General features: G+C 34.7%; 1 protein-coding gene across 1 annotated transcript in view; it reads right to left on the bottom strand.

Annotated features, from left to right (window-relative positions):
- The window catches only part of HS3ST5 (heparan sulfate-glucosamine 3-sulfotransferase 5), a 348852-nt gene extending 332190 nt beyond the window's left edge, over nt 1-16662 (bottom strand). Inside the window, exon 1 of the mRNA XM_074187401.1 lies at nt 16298-16662. The gene's annotated coding sequence lies outside the window, so the exon portion shown is untranslated. The remainder of the gene's footprint in view (nt 1-16297) is intronic.
- Nucleotides 16663-16706: the final 44 nt, after the last annotated feature.

Consider the following 16706-nt stretch of genomic DNA (forward strand, 5'->3'; position numbering starts at 1 on the left):
ATGTAAATCTTTTGTGTTGACACACAAGAACCCATATAGCATAATGGATAGACTGCTAGCCTTGGAGTGAGGTGGACTTAGGTTCAAAAGTTGATTCTGACTTATTAACTATATGAGTGACCTTGGGTAAATTGCTAAATCATTATCTGACTCTGTCATCTCTCTAAGGCCTATCTACTAAATCATTCAGACATAGTTTAAGCATCACAAAACATTCCACTTGTTGGGAGATCCCTACAAATATGCAATGATGGTTCTTTCATTTATAGAGGAAAGAGAAGATGGTAACTAAACCCAACATAAAACCTGAAGGAGGGATTGGGAAGAGGATTATCATGGTATTTTTTTTTTATCATGCTGCTTTCAGTGAAGGAGAATACAAACCTGCTATGCATTAGTTAAGGGACTTTAATGAGTGGCTATGATTGAAAATATTTATCACCTAATAACTTACCTTTTAGTGATGAGACTAAATTTTTGGTGGAGGATGGGGCTAGAATGGGGGGGGAGCATATTCTTCTATTCCGGACTGGGTCCCAAAACATAAAATGAAAAAGCCTATATACATACACAAACACACACACACACACACACATATGTATATATGCTGAATCTTATCATAATCACAAATTACAAATGTAGACTTTTAAAAATCAGGCTATAGAGTTGACAAATCACTAAAAGCAAAACAATTATTGAGTTGAGACAAAATACTAAGCTAAGAATTTCTGAAAGGTTTCTTATGAATATTTTTATTAGTTTAATATTGAAATACACTTTCTTTAATAATACAGTTAACTTTTTCTATCTTTCCTATAAGCTCTCTACTAAAATGAATGTATCTTGAAGACTGAGATCATATGTCACACATTTAGTAAATCCTTTAGTAACCATTTCAGTGTCATTCAGTGAGTGCTCAATAAATCTTTTAACAGGGATAATTCTTCATTTTGGGAATTTTCCTTGCTCATATGACTTTTCCATCTTTCTGACTGTCCACTGTTGAATATTTCACTATTGTTTAGTGGATCCACTAGAGGGGAGGGAAGGGATGGGGAAAGTCTTATTACAGAAGGAAAAAAAAAAGTAAAGGGAAAGAAGTTTAGCAGGTACTAAGTGTCCTTATCTGTCTACTGAAATAGATGAATTGAATGTTCTCTAAGATCCCTTATATTGTATGAATCAATGAGATTTGCTGAATGGCACTTGGGGGGAAGGAAGGAGGAAGTTAGAGGACTGACTTTGAATTCCTTTCTACTTCTTATACTTTGCCCATGTTACCATGGTTACTGGGAAGTTGACATTTAGGGGTAGAGCAAGCCACAGAATGGCATTATATAATACTGAGTTTATTTTCATATATTTCATATATATATATATGCATATATTTCATATATAAATGCCTTCCAGATCATTAAGAGAGCAAATATGAATATTAGTCAAACCAAGTATTTATCGAATAAGTATGTTCTAGAGAAACAATCTAAAATACATGTCACTTTAAAACATTAGCAACTATTTTGTGAAGTCATAAATTTTAACATAAATAGGACTTCAGATAGTATAAGATCAGTTTTACTGATCTATGTCAGTCTCAAATTTTTCACCTACATGTTTTATTATTTGATTTTTAGTCATCAATGAAAAGAACTTAATGGGAAAATATTTTTGCCCCAACATAGTTCATTATTTGTATTTCTCAGGTGAAATCTTCCACTGCATGAAACTATCAAAATTAAAGTACTGGGATAAAGTAAAGGCCTGGGGTCATGAAGATGAGTTCAAGGCTGGGCCCAGATACTTACTAGCAACATGTTTAGCATTAACACAGGCAGTAAGAGAGGTGACTTTGATAACAGAAAATCACAAGTGTAAGAACCTATGTTTCCCCAAATTCACTTTAATAGGAATTGAACTTGTTTTGTGTGGAACATTTATGGGGATAATACTAGCACCTACCTCTCAAGGTTGTTAAGAGGTTCAAATGAAATAAAATTTGTAAAATGCTTTGTAAACCTTAAAATGTTTAGAAATGTTAGTTGTTACTATCATCTTCATTATTCTGTACTATTCACATCACAAGTTGCTAGAAGAGTAGGCACAGTAGCCTATAGACTGTGGTTTTAAGGGGATGAGGAAGAAATTTGCTGGCTTGTCATAGTGACATATTTTTCTCTTAGAGGATAACTTAGCAGGTATTGTTCAGTAACTTAAAAGAACATAGGCATAGAAGGTAGCAGCTAACAAGAAGGAGGAAGGAAGATGAGGAAACAGAAGGGAGAGTGCCTATTTCAGTCTTTTACCTGTCTGACTCTTAAATAGTGCCTTATATGTCAGACATGCTCTAATGTTTGCTGAATTCAACCAAATTTGGCAAAAACCTAGAAAACAAAATGATTCAGGTTTATATAAAATATTAAATAGTAAAATAAAAGGTTACAATAACCTGAAAGTAAATAGAAACACAGCTACTATCTAGAGGATTGTAGCAGATCTTTAGAGTAAGTAGAAGAGTTTGTTTTGATGGGAGTAATAAAAGAAAAACATAACAGTAACTTCTTGAATTGAAAAATGAAAGGCCAGCACTGCAGTTAGCCAAATGTTATTAATATATTTGGAGTGGGGCCAGTAACCAGAACTATCACTCTAAGACTTGCCAAAAGTGGAGATAGAGCTTTTATAGAACTCCATTGGAAAAGGTAGAGGCTTTGGTTCATGCCTTACCCTGAAACAATTTAAAAGGCAGAAAAGGAAATGTTATTCTGTAGAGACAGGCTTTGATGTCTATTAGACAAGATAGCATTGTAGAAGTTAATAAGAAAGTAAGGTAGGAGAAAGCAGTATTAGAATATTTAAGGCAACTTAAAATTGCATTTTCATTTAACAATGAAATACTACTCTGATAACCTCCTTCTTCACATGCAAATCTTGTGGTACTCCTTTGGATATGAGCACACATATGCATATGCACATTCACTAATACACACACACACACACACACAGAGCTAATAGGGAATAAATTGTTTAAATTGAACAACTGAAGCACTTTTGTTTTTCTGAGTTAGTGCTTTTCTGAAAAACATTCTGTCAGTAACCATTTTTTTCCTTCCTGGAAAACCATAGATGTTCCACACAAAACAAGTTCAATTCCTATTAAAGTGAATTTGGGGAAACATAGGTTCTTACACTTGTGATTTTCTGTTATCAAAGTCACCTCTCTTACTGCCTGTGTTAATGCTAAACATGTAATAATACTTTATTGTCATGAGCAGGAATCTTCTTTGCTAATTAGATGCAGCTGTCAGTAATTACTACTTGTCAGTGTAATCTATTTTAGGGAACACTACTTTAAATGAGAAAAGATGGGTCTGATACTAAGAGGATGGGATAGACAAGGTGACTGCTTACTCCCTTGGAGCAAGTATTCACCAGATTTGATGACAAATAGGTAAATTCACTGTTCAGTGGTACAGTCACCATATCCACATTGAGGTAGTCTGCCTTTTCCTAGTGTAGGAGTGATGCAAATTTACTTTTATATCATTTCTCATTGAAGGCTATAGCTCATTAAGCATGTAAAGCAAATGAGCATCTTGTCTTTTAAAAATTAAGATATTATTTTTATGAAACCAGAAATCAAAGTTCTTTTAAACCTGAAGTGGTTAAGTTCACTATTCTCTCCAGTGTCTAGCTTCTAGTTTAACCTATATGACACTCGAAACAAAAAATGTTTTGTTTTGTGTGTGTGTGTGTGTGTGTGTGTGTGTGAGAGAGAGAGAGAGTGAGAGAGAGAGAGAGAGAGAGAGAGAGCATTGTTTTGATTCTGTTAATATTCCACCAATGTATTCTTCCTTGTGAGATCATTTTGAATCTCAATCTCAATTTTGTAAATTTACAAATGAGATTGTTCATTTTTCTTATGAGTTCATTATATTTAACTCTATCTGAAATGAGAGTCAATACATTTGTGTAACTAAAGGCAATTTCAAGAATAAGAGTATAAATAGCGAATTCTCTTCAAGAAAAAAGAAAAATTTTCCCACCTTGGATGTTGATGCTATTGTTAGTGTCCAATGAGAGGAGACCTTAATCCACATCCTTTCCCTTACTTCACTTAACATATGAAATGAAGGAGTAGGTGGTAGTAGCAAAATGAAGAGATAGAGCAAGAAAAGTAGGAGCAGGAGAAAGTGGACGGATTCAGTGAGGTGGAACCTACAATAGTTATGATAGACTGAAAAGCTAAGTCAGTGACCAACTATGGAAAACATGGGAGATTGGACATACCAGTGGGCTTTTCATTGCACTAACTAAAAAGACTTATCACACCCCTCAGAACATTCTGACTGCCTCATTCTTCTTCCCCCACCATCTGTTTTATATCCAACACTCCAATGGTCCTCCTATTACCTGATAATTAATTATCTTGTTAGAGGACCCAACAAATTTGGCAGCTACTGCCCATTTAAATAGAATTAATGATTTACTAGTGCATGACTGAAAAGCATTTTTCAAATGCACAATAATTTAAAAAGCAGAACTTGCGTTCTTTAATCTTGTAAATAAATAGGTGGGGGAAAAACATTACTAGTTTATACATCCTTTATCCTTCTTGTTTTCTATGAAGGTAAGAAAAAGTTTAGTGGAGGGGAAATTAACAAAATTAGCATTCTTTCTCTTCAAGAAATCACAGTGAGAAGAACAGTATTTCCAAAACAGGTCAATGTACATATTCTTTCCATTAAAAAAAAAGTTTAGTACCTCAAGAAACATGAGTTAGAAGACCAAGAGACTTCTCATTAAATGGATTTATATAAAGTGCAAAAAATCAAGAAATCAGAGAAGTAATGGACTAGAAATATCTTAAGGACCAATGGAAATAGGATTTAAAAATAAAAAATCAGGAAACTATAGGGCTACTAATGCTAGAGAAATGAAGGTAAAGCTATTGAGATTCATGTGGAGTAAGATAGTAAGCATGGTTTAACTTTCTAGGGGTTACTGGAAATTTAAAGAACACATATATAGTCAATTGTTTGAGAAATATAAAATGTCAGTGCAGAGTGGGACTGGAGGTAGCAAAAATTGATTCTAGCTTTGACTATTCCTAGCTTATTTTTAGTTTATTATTTATGAAATGGAAATAGAAATACTGTATACTTTAACAGGGAATGTTAGTTAATTCCTCTAAAGTACTTTGAAGAAGAAACAATGAATAATACATTATGATGTTTAATTAGTCTCCCCCCACACAGTCAACTGAAAGAGACAGGTGTCCCAATTAAACAGATAAGCAGTCAATAATATATAGTAAAATCTATCATACTATGTGTCTGGAATTCTAAAAAAAAGATCTAATATAGCAGTAACAACAAAAAATAGTGTGGGTTCAATTTCATGAATGCTTTAATAAAATTATCTTGTTCATAATAAATAGATCTTTGTTTCGAAGTCATGAATCAAGACCATTAATTTTTGAAAATTAAGTGAATACTCTCACTCAAAAACACAACTGGTCTCTACACAGAGAAAATCTATCTTCAATTGCTAATGTATTAATTCTAGTGGTCTATGAATATTTTAGTTTCTAGAGACAGCTAGGCATTTCTAATATTGATATATTAGATACCTTTTTGGTTAGATTTGTTTAGATACTTTGAAGTTGAAGGTAGCAATTTTTGCAATTATCTCAATCTTTATTAGGAATAATTAGAATACATTGTATTAATTGGACAGTTTTATGGTGGGTGAAATTCATATTGCTTTCTGGTTCATTTTCCTGGGTACATTCTACATGTGATAAATGAAACCTTACATGCATGTTGCTCTTCAGAAGTGGGTGGCACAGTAGGTAAGAATGGGTTTGTAGTCAAGATGATTAATATTTCTGAATTCAATATGGTCTCAGACACTTAGTACCTAAGTTACCTAAGCAAGTCATTTAACCTCCATACATATCTTGGCCTTGATAGCCCTAATAACAACGATAGAAAGATGGAGAAAAGGAGAGGAAAGAGAGATAAAAAGAAGGAAGATGAAGGTAGGAGAAGGGGGAAATGACAGGTGATTAAAAATCTTCTTTACCCCATCTAGGTATTTAAACCACTACTCAGGAAAGTGGTTGGTGGGTTGGGAAGAAGAGTATAAAAAACATTTAATGACCTCTTTGTAGTATTTTACACTATTGACCAAGCTTTCCTCTTGAAGACTTTCCCAAGGGTTTTCCCTGTCTCCTTAACCTTTGGGGGATCATCATTGTCCCACTTTCAAAACTTGGGTGTTCCCTAGGGCTCTGTCCTGGGTCCTCTTATTTTTTGCTTTGTATAATCTCTTTGTATTATCTCATCAATTCCCACTAGTGTAATTATCATTTCAATATAGGCCTATATCTATTCAGGCCTAGTCTCTCAAACTCCCTTCAAAAACTGCTTATTGGCATTTCTATCTGGATTTCTATCAACTTGTCCAAAGAAGAAACCATTAGCTCCACCTCAGCCCTCTCCCTCCACCCCTCCACCTCAAATCCTTCTCCAACCTTCCCTATTTCTCTTTTTTTTAGGTTTTTGGCAAGGCAAATGTGGTTAAGTGGCTTGCCCAAGGCCACACCCTATTTCTCTTAAGAGACCAGTCATCTTTCCAAGTTCTGTAATCTTGGAGTAACCTTGCCTCCTCAGTCTCACACATTCCATATAACCAACCAGATATCAAGTCTTCAATTTTATTCCTCCATAATACCTCCTACTCCCATAGCTCTCTCAGTTTTCAAATTACCAATACCCTTTTCCAAACCCTTATCACTTTTCTACTGGAAGAGTTTGGACTGCTATCCTATAGTATTATTCTTTGAGCCTCCTGGAGTAGGGAAGTGCATGAACTTATTTCAATTTAAAGAAGATAATTTTATTAAATAATAATATATTATTTGAAATATTTCCTTCTATTTGAAATAGTATATAATTATTCAATATATGATATTATATATTTAATATACAATATATTATTATTTGATAAAATAATCTTCTTTAAATTGAAATAAATCCATGTACTTCCCTACTCCAGGAGGCTCAATGTATATTATTATTTAATAAAATAATATTCTTTAAATTGAAATGAGTTCATGCACTTCCCTACTCAAGGAGGCTCAATGACTATTATTTCAAGAGTAATGGACAAATTTTTCAGCTTGGCGTTTTATTGTTGTTGTTATTCAGTCATTTCAGTCATGTTCATTTCTGAGTGATTTCATTTGCTGTTTTCTTAGCAAAAATAATAGAATGGTCTGCCATTTCCTTCTCAAGCTCATTTTATGAATGATAAAACTGAGGCACATTGGATTAAGTGAGTTGATTAGTCATATAGTCAGTAAGTGTCTGAGGCCGAATTTGAAACCAGATCCTCCTCCAGGCCTAACATGCTATCCACTGAGCCACTTAGCTTTCCACTTGGCATTTAAAGCTCTTCATAATCTGATTTTGAGCCTATTATTCTAAGATTAGGACCCTCCAGTCAAACTGACCTAAATCCCTAAAGATGGAATCAAGTCTATCATCATCTCTGACTCTTAGAATCCCTACCTTCTTCCTTGACTAAGAACATGTTTCATTTCCTTTATCAAGCTTCTTAGTCTGCTTAGTCATTAATCATCATGTGTGCACTTATTTGCTTATGTAAACTACTTGAGAACAATGGCTGCTTTTCATTTTTGATATTGTATTCTTGGCACTGAATATAATGCCATACAAAGAATAGGTGCTTAATAGATACTTGTTAGTTGGGCTTGGTAGTTTTAATTATACAATTTTCTAGTCCTCTACTCTGCTGACTAAGAGGTGAAGAGAATGAGTACTCCTTTAATCCAAGACCTGAAGTGGTCCAGGACATGATAGACTTAACCAAACTGTGCAGATTCATGGTTACTGGGGTTCCTAACTACATTCCTCATTTGGGGAACCAAATCTATGAATTAGATGTTGGGTCTAGGTACTCTGACTGCCTCCTAGTCTAATCAAGAATCAGGGAAGAAGAAAATCCTGACAAAGGAATCCTAGATGGATAGTCCATGGGAAAAAAAAATACCATGGCATAAGTGGTTTCAGAGGTCTATGGAACTATTAACTGACCTCAGTAGTTCAAAAAGCACAAGCTCTGGCGTCAGAAGTCAAAGATACTGCACAGGTTCTAATTGTGGCTCTGATAATTTCTACCTGTATATTATATAAATCCCTTAAATCTCAGTTTTCTCATCTGTAAAAAGAATTGGTTAAATTAAATGAAAGCCAAGATTTATAATCTAAAGCATTCCTGGAATAACAATTTTCTTGGAGAGGTAGTCTATTATACATATTTCAGCTCTGAGAAATCACAACAACTTAGGCATCTCAGAGATAAGAACTGAGTATTGAAAGAAATTCCATTAAATGAGAAAATTCTATTAAAATAAAAATGACTGATCAGAGTACCCTAAGAATTCATAAATAAGACTGATCAAATTTTGTCATGCTCACCTTTAAAAAGGATCAACAACTCTTGCCTTTCTTCAACTTTATTAATTCAATTCAATCAATATTTAACCTTGCAATAAACTGTCAAAACAAATTGTAGTTTCACTCTCTGTTTAGAAGTATTTTTCTCATGACAAGAGGTTAATGCCACAGGTAGCAAACAAGGGAAAATAGTACAATAGTTTTTCCTCTGAAGTTTTGAAAACCATGAACAGAAACCACAAGAACCATTCTTTCAAAAGTGATGTAATTTGGTCACATATTGTTTTATATGTTTATTCATTTGGGGTAAGGCCTTAGAAACATGAAATTCTATATAAAAATATGATCTTCTGACATAAGGCAGAATCTACTGTGTAAAAATTTAATCGAACACAAATATATGAATGATGTTATCACTGTTTAAGTCCAGTGAATTTGATTTTCCACTAGAAGCATAGAAAGCCATTCAAATTAGGCAAATTTCTTGTATTTTACATGAGAAGTTTAAAATGCTGGGAATAAGTAGCCAAAATGCTTGTCCTAAGCTCATCTAAAATTACATGTAAGATTCAAATATTATTTTTTTGCTTATTTTCAGATGGGAAAAAAGAACTTTCATTCAACATATTAATCATAATAGTTCACGACAAAGTTTGCAAAATATCGTTTGATCCTCATAACAACACGGTGCTGTTATGACCAATTTATTTTTTTTTTACAGTTAAGGAACTTGAGGGGTTAAGTGACTTTTCCAGGGTCATAGAGGTAGTAGTAATCTCTCTTCAATATATTATGCTGTCTTCCATGGCATCCATGGATGCCATTTCATTAGTGCTGGTACTCCCTCTATTGATATAGAATGGAATTCCTTTTTAACTTAGCAGATGGTCTTCAAGAGCTGCTACAGTCAAAACATTCAGCACTTAACTAGTCTCCAAATATATATATATATATATACATATATATATATATGTATATATATATATATATGCTAGTTCTCATATAACAAATATATGATCCATCAAGCACTTGAAATTCACTGACATTTTCTTTGAAAATTCCAAGGTCACTACTATAAGATTTTAATTGAGGATACAATCAGATATTAGATGTGAAAATAATTCAGGTCTTTTTATGGGTTCTCAGTTTGACATCCAGAAGATTCTACATTCTACAGTCTACATTCTACATACATACATTCTAATATTCAGTGTGAGGGATTTAAATAAAACACAAATTTCTAGTTTTACCAAGTTCAAATCTGGAAGAAATTTTCTAAAATTATCTTCCCCTCATATCTGTAAAAGTTTTCTATAAATTAACTTTAAAATTGTAGAACTAAGTTCGATTAAATATTCATGACATGGTTTTCCCTTTCTGTTTAGTAGTTCTTAAGCAATAAGAACTAGTTACTTCATGATTAGGCACATATAGAATTATTGGGAACTTTTAATTAACTTTAATTTGTTAGTTGAAGTCATTTAGAATTACAGCAAAAAGCATTACAGTGACATTCTAACATGTACCTAAATAGATCCCCAAACTATATTCATATAGCAGAATTGTTAATATTTATGACAGCACAGTTGTGTTTTCTCATTAGTATTTAAAAGATTCAGTTACTTAATGTTAATTATTTCTTCATATGATTTAAAAAAAAATAAAAGCCATAATTAGAGGCAGTCTTCTTGTTAGCAACTTCTAAATTTAAAAATTTTCATCATTTCATCCAATCTTTCTCTACTCCTCAACCCTAATCTATTGTCTAGGTCTTTTAACTCAAAAAGCATTATCTTTTTAGAGTTTAACCATATAGTGACATGCATATGAATTAAAGGAATATATTCATTTGATAATAAGCCAAACCTGAAAGCTTTACCACTTTTCCCACATTGAGTAGAAATGTTTAGGACACATGCTATTTAAAATCAGTTATGGGTAAATGTGCCATTTTAATTTGTAATATAGGAGTCAACTTTTCTCAGTAAGTAGCTTTTTATTATAGATGCATAGATTATGTCCCAGTAAAAAAAAATATGCATTTTGAGGATATTATTGGGAATGTAAAATATTCCATATCATTTGAACCACTCTAAAGTCCTTTGGTCTGTTAAAAATTACTAAGTGTCAACAGTCCTTAAAGTTAAAAACTTAAAGCTGAACCCTAGGAAACTATCTACAGTGTAGTCCATTAAAGATTACATTAAGTTATAGGGCTACTGCCTTCTACTCATTCTCTAGTTAACACAGTGTCACTCCTTCATTATGACTTGTCTTTAAAAATCTCATTATAGGCTAAAGATTGGCCACCTCAGCTCCTGTAATTAAAAGTTAGTACATCCTCCTCTTCTCCTCAACAATATTTGAGCCCTTAGAAAGATTAATTCATTTAATTATTTTTAAAAATACAATCTAAACAGTCAATTTAAAGGTAGCCAAATGTTCACAAAAAGTAAGTGTATTTTTCAAGATGGTAACCAGTGCTACAAATTTATATATATATATATATATATATATATATATATATATATATATATATATATATATATGTATATATGGAGAGAGAGAGAGAGAGAGAGAGAGAGAGAGAGATAATATAAGGGTTAAACCCAATTCAGATTAACCTGTAGATCCTAACCTATAGACCAGTAGATCATAAGTACACATTTTTAAAACTCTATTCAGTGCTATCTATTCTTTGACACAATAGGATAAATACTAGTCTAAGAGTTAGGTGATAGAGATTCTAACAGGATTCCCTAGTTTCCCTCTGAGTACAACTCTTATAACACATATAACTCCTAGCAAGACAGATAGTTAGAGCTTTATATGAATTTTGTATATTTTTTCTGTGTGCAGATTGTCTTCTTCACACTCCCTTCTCAGTATAAAGTAAGTTCCATGAAGGCAGGAACTGTAATTTTTTTATTTCTGCTATTGCCTCAATACCAAGCACTGTGTCAGACAGTGAATATTCAGGGAAAAAAACTGTTGAATTCAATCTACCTTAGCTTTCCCATTAACTTGTCACAGAAAAAAGGTCCCTTCAGTTCCATTTCAGTTTCTTTCTTTGAGAAATGAGAGGGTTGGACTAGATTCAGTGTGTTGAACTCAAATATAAATTGGGTGGTGGGGGGTTGCTGTTGTTCTTCCTTTGTATTCAGAGAAGACCAAAGACACTAAAAATTGGGTGATGAGTTGGATTTAAGTGAGACAGAGCTGTACTAAGTCATTATCCTTACTATTTCTTCCAGGGTCACAGTGGCAAGACAAAAGTCAGGCTGTGGTACAGTGGATAACCTTGGTATCGTCAATGCCTGACCAAGTTTCACAGTGCCTTTCATGGCTATTGGAACAAATTGTTCTTGGCAACCTATTCTGCCAGAAGTCTTCACATTTTGGGGGCAGACATCCCCCTAATTTATCAATGGATTTAAGCTTGTCAGCTACATTTAACCTGCTTTCTCCCACCTACTGAGATAATATTACTAAGGTGTGGTGGGTGCTATGCATGCTACAGTTTCTTGGAGCCACAGACAAGAGATGGATGAGAGGTAGACCCCAAAGGTAGAGGAGAAACCCTGAAAAGGGCTTGGCAAGCCATCACACTTCCCTGAACAATGCATTCCAAGGAGTGGGCTAAAACTAAAATATACATAAAGATCTTTGCAGGATTCAGCTTGACTTAAAAAAAAAACAACAACCACATTATAACATTATCTATGTTCTATTCTTTTTATTTTATTTATTTTGTTCAGTGTTTCCCAATTATATTTTAATCTGGTTCTTTGCACTCCAGAGTATAGCAACAACAGACAGGTCCATGTTTGACACTTCTATATTAGGTTACCTCTAAATCGCTTCTAGCTGTGCCATTCTATACCTCTGTTTTTTCCTTTTTATAGCTCTTTTATAGATAATGGAAAATTGTCACATTATCAAACGTTAAACAACAGCAACATTGCTAAACAACTCTTCAATTGAAATGGCAAATTGAATTTACAGATTTTCTTTGTCCTGTTGAACTTCTTTGTACATTACATAGAAATCCAGGCAATTTTATATACTATGGAGCTCACAGTTCAATCTTTTTGATGAGTTTTATCTACTATGAAATTTCTTTGTCCTTAGATCAGTGACTTCCAAATGTGCTTCTTAATAACTTGTTTTTATTGAGCTTCTGCCCCAAAGGTTAAGATATCATCATAATCCATAGAAACAAAGATTGATCCTAACAAGGCAATGATGAGAACAAGCGTCAGCAAAATTTGCCCACAAAGATTTGTGTATGACCTGATAAAGAGTGATTGCTCTTTTGCTATCTCTAATGGCATTATAATCTGGAAATTACAATGTTAAAGTTTTCCAGTTTGTCACAAATTAGCATATAATTAAAATAAACTTTTAGTCCCACTGGTAACAAAGCCGGGTATGAGTAGTTTTCTTCCAACTTTTAATTTATAGGCTCTCTCCTCTGAAACTATTTATCTTTTCTTAAGATAATCAACAGTGGCAACAATAACAATTCAAAGAAAATTTCATTCATATTAAATCATACCGACCCTAATGAAACTGTAATCATTTTAATTTTAGAAGTTTCCAGAATGATATATTTTGAAGAAACCCAATAATAAAAGATCCTGATCTAGAAATATAAGCCAGTGATATATCCATAACAGTATTACAACTTTAGTGGATTCAGATCTAGGATTGTTACACATAATTTATGCCTAAGGGGTAATTGAAGAATAATTGTCACAAACAATTCTTCCAACCTTCCCCTCCCCTAGTTCCCAATATATACTAATAACTAAGAACCTATTCTGCAGGTGCTACTTACTTTCATGTTACCCTGAGGAATAATTTTATTCATGAATGATGTTCTTAGAATAGAGTCAACCCTGCCAGGCATAATGTTGAGAAAGACTCCAAAGACATGTTAGTTAGATTTCCATAAGGCAGTACTTCCTTCTCAAACAAATACTAAACATTAAATCAGATTGCTCATTAGCATATAATTGTATAACCTTTAAAATCTTACATAAACATGCACATTCTAAAGTTGTATAGAAAAAAGAAAAGATAAGGAGTAAATTTTTCCAACTTCAGAGCTTTACTTTTCAGTGGAAGTGATACAAATCTACTCATAAATAAGAGACCCAGTGACAATTCACAATGGGGCTTATAAGTACCAGCTTAAGCTGATAGTAACTAAATGATTACTGTTAAATATTTTAAATGAATAAATAATAAAATTTACTAAATTGTCATTTAATTTTAACTTATTTGAATCATAAAAATGAGCACAAATTTCAAACAAGAAATATAATTATCCAAAAATGTAGCACATGTAGCACAATAAGTTTAGAATGATAAAAAAATATAGCTAATATTGAAAGCAAAATTGAACAGCAGATGTCATGAATAATTTGGATTCATTTAATCAAAATTTAATCACCTACTAAGTGTAAGGTACTGTGTTTCATAGTAAGGCAAATGCTTCAGGTTTTTCCCCCAGTCAAAGTAATTTTTCTATTATACTATGGTCAGTCATCTTTCAATAAGAAAAGGGCTAGAGATTTATCAAAAAATATACTTCCCTCTTTTTAAACCTTTAATGTATTCCTCACAGAACCCTGAATAGAATTCTGTGTATAGAAGATGCTTTTAAAAAAATATCTAATGAATGAAAATTCAGGGAGTGTTTAAGATAGTTCATTCAAAAGTATCTAAGTAGACTTTTAAGCAACCAAGACTCTGATTCAACCATATTCAAATCACTAAAAACAGATCATTCTGGTTGAAGCAATCAAAGGTGGTAGTCTTTAAAGATTAAATTTAAGTACTGAGGTCATACTTGACCTAGAAAAAAAACCCTGTAATCTGAGCTCATGCTGTGAACCTCCATTCACTCTAACTCTCATAATTTTCCATAAAATCTGCTTAGTAGCCTATTTAATAAAATTCTTTAAATTATTGATAAGAAACATTGTGTTTCATTTGTGTACACACTGAAAAAAGAATCCTGTAAAATTGACAAAAGGTAATTTGAAAGAAACCAGTAGAGAGTTTTCTTTCTCTTTTAAGGCTTCCAACACTAACCTGCCTTAAAGTTCATCCAACATCCTCTTTACTCAGATTTCTTGACAGTATCTTCTGGTATCCTGAATGGTCAACTAAGAATTTTATAGGGCAAAAGCACCAGATAAGGACTCTGGCATTCCATAATCCAACATGGTGTAAATTGGAAACAACTGAAAGAAGGGAGACAGTATATTTGGAACATTTTTTTTCTCCTTTGATAAAAGTCACATGGAAGAAATATTTAGATGACTAAAACAGAATTTGGCAAATGGATAGTTGATATTAGTTTTAATGTAGGGGAAAAAAACCTTTTGATATCCTAAATCAGTACCATTTTCTCATCTTTTCCTCTTCTCTTTTTTTCAAAAGGAATCACATATGAACTAATTTGTAACTTGGGTAACATTTCTCAGTAGTGCCCCTGCAGCCCTGAAAAATACTGAAACTGCTGAGCAAAACCATTTTAGAATCAACAGCAATCACTAGCTTTAGATTACTGCCAACAAATCAAGTAGAGTAGTTTAGAAAAGGACAACCTTCACAAAAAGGGAACCTATGCTACTCCTGCCTTATAGTCCCTGCCCCCTCCTTGTCCCTTCCTCTGATATTTACTCAGCAGAGTTCACATAAATCAGAGAGGAGTTACAGGGCAATTAAATGTATTCTGGATGTAATTTGATTTAAAGCACTTTGCAAATATTAAAGCTTCCCTTAAGGGATCAATATTTTCTACAGACAAACTGGCATTGTTATTTATTATTATTATTATTATTATTATTATTATTATTATTAATATGCTGTTTAAAATTGGGAGTGAGTAAAGACTCCAGAGAGTAGTGGAACATCCTACGTTTAACGGCGGATGTCTAACTGACCGGGGGGGGGGGGCAAAGTGCAGGGACAACAAGGGTCAGGTGGCTCCTGAGTTGACGAGAAGCACTTGCCCGCCAAACTGCTAAGTTTCACTGTGAATCCTCAGGTAAAGGCATACACAGCCCAGACTCGGTCTCCCCTTCCCTGCATCTCCTACCACAGAACCTTAAGCTCGGCTGCTCCCCCAGATCACTAGAGTCCAAGCACTCTTTTCAACTAACTCGCCCCAAAGCCTGGATGATCATAGGCTATATAAAATGGAATAGTTTCTGCTTCAACCATCAATCCAGTCTCTAGGGGAGACTGGCCATGGTGGGCAGTGTTTGAAAGAATATGTGTGCTTTGGGTAAAGGTACTTGCCTTCCTTTCTTGCCCTCTGCCTGTCCTCTACCTCTAAGCTGCTAATTCACTTCACAACAGAAGTGGAAACTCTTTAGCAATCGTCTTCAGCAAAACAATCCGCAGAGGTGCCAAAGCAGTAAGCCCTCCAAATGCGTTTGGGGTAACATGCTTTTCCATCAGTCTCCCAGCAAAGCTCCCCCCAAACAACTCCAAGCCCAAGTAGGAGTATACCCTCTGTACCCAGCGCAACGCCCTTCTCTTTTACACTCGTGTTACTCGAGCCCCAGAGAAAGCTGCCTAAAAGTCCTCTCCTGGGCAGCGCCCCCAAGAAATCAAACCCGGAAAGGCGGCCCGGGGGCTTAAAGTCAGCAAGATCGGTTCGGCTCTCGGGATTCTTCTTACTCCCTCCTTGCTGTCCCCTTTCCCAATTTAAAAGAGATAAGAAATGGTGTAACCAGATAAGCCAGGCCAGCTAGCTACAGCTTGGCAGAGTTGGCTCAGCCTGACTCACTTACCGGGCATCCTGAGCCACTGCCGCTGGAGGAGAGCCGAGGTGGAGGCGGGCTGGCGGGCGGGCAGGCGGCCGAAGGGCTCACTAATGCCGTGGTCGTCTGGGTGGAGGGTCTATGTGTGGCTATCGTGGCCGGGCTCCTAAGTTGGATGGCTTGTTTCTGAGGTTGGGAATTCAGCTCTACAGAGCGCGAGACTGTGTGTGAGTGAGTGACCGAGTGCTGATGTGTGTATGTATGAGCAGGGAGAGACACGCAGGCAGCGGAATATTGGGGAGGGAGGGAGGGAGGCGGGAAGGAGGGAGGAGTGAAGGTGGGAGGGGGAGAGGAGGAAAGAAGTAGTGGAGTTTAGGACTCGTTTCCTGCACTTCCCAGAGAGGTAGAGGCCAGGTAGGGCAGGGCGCGTTCCCTCGGC

The sequence above is a fragment of the Macrotis lagotis genome, chromosome 5 (assembly GCF_037893015.1).
Source record: "Macrotis lagotis isolate mMagLag1 chromosome 5, bilby.v1.9.chrom.fasta, whole genome shotgun sequence".
Taxonomy (NCBI): Eukaryota; Metazoa; Chordata; class Mammalia; order Peramelemorphia; family Peramelidae; genus Macrotis; species Macrotis lagotis.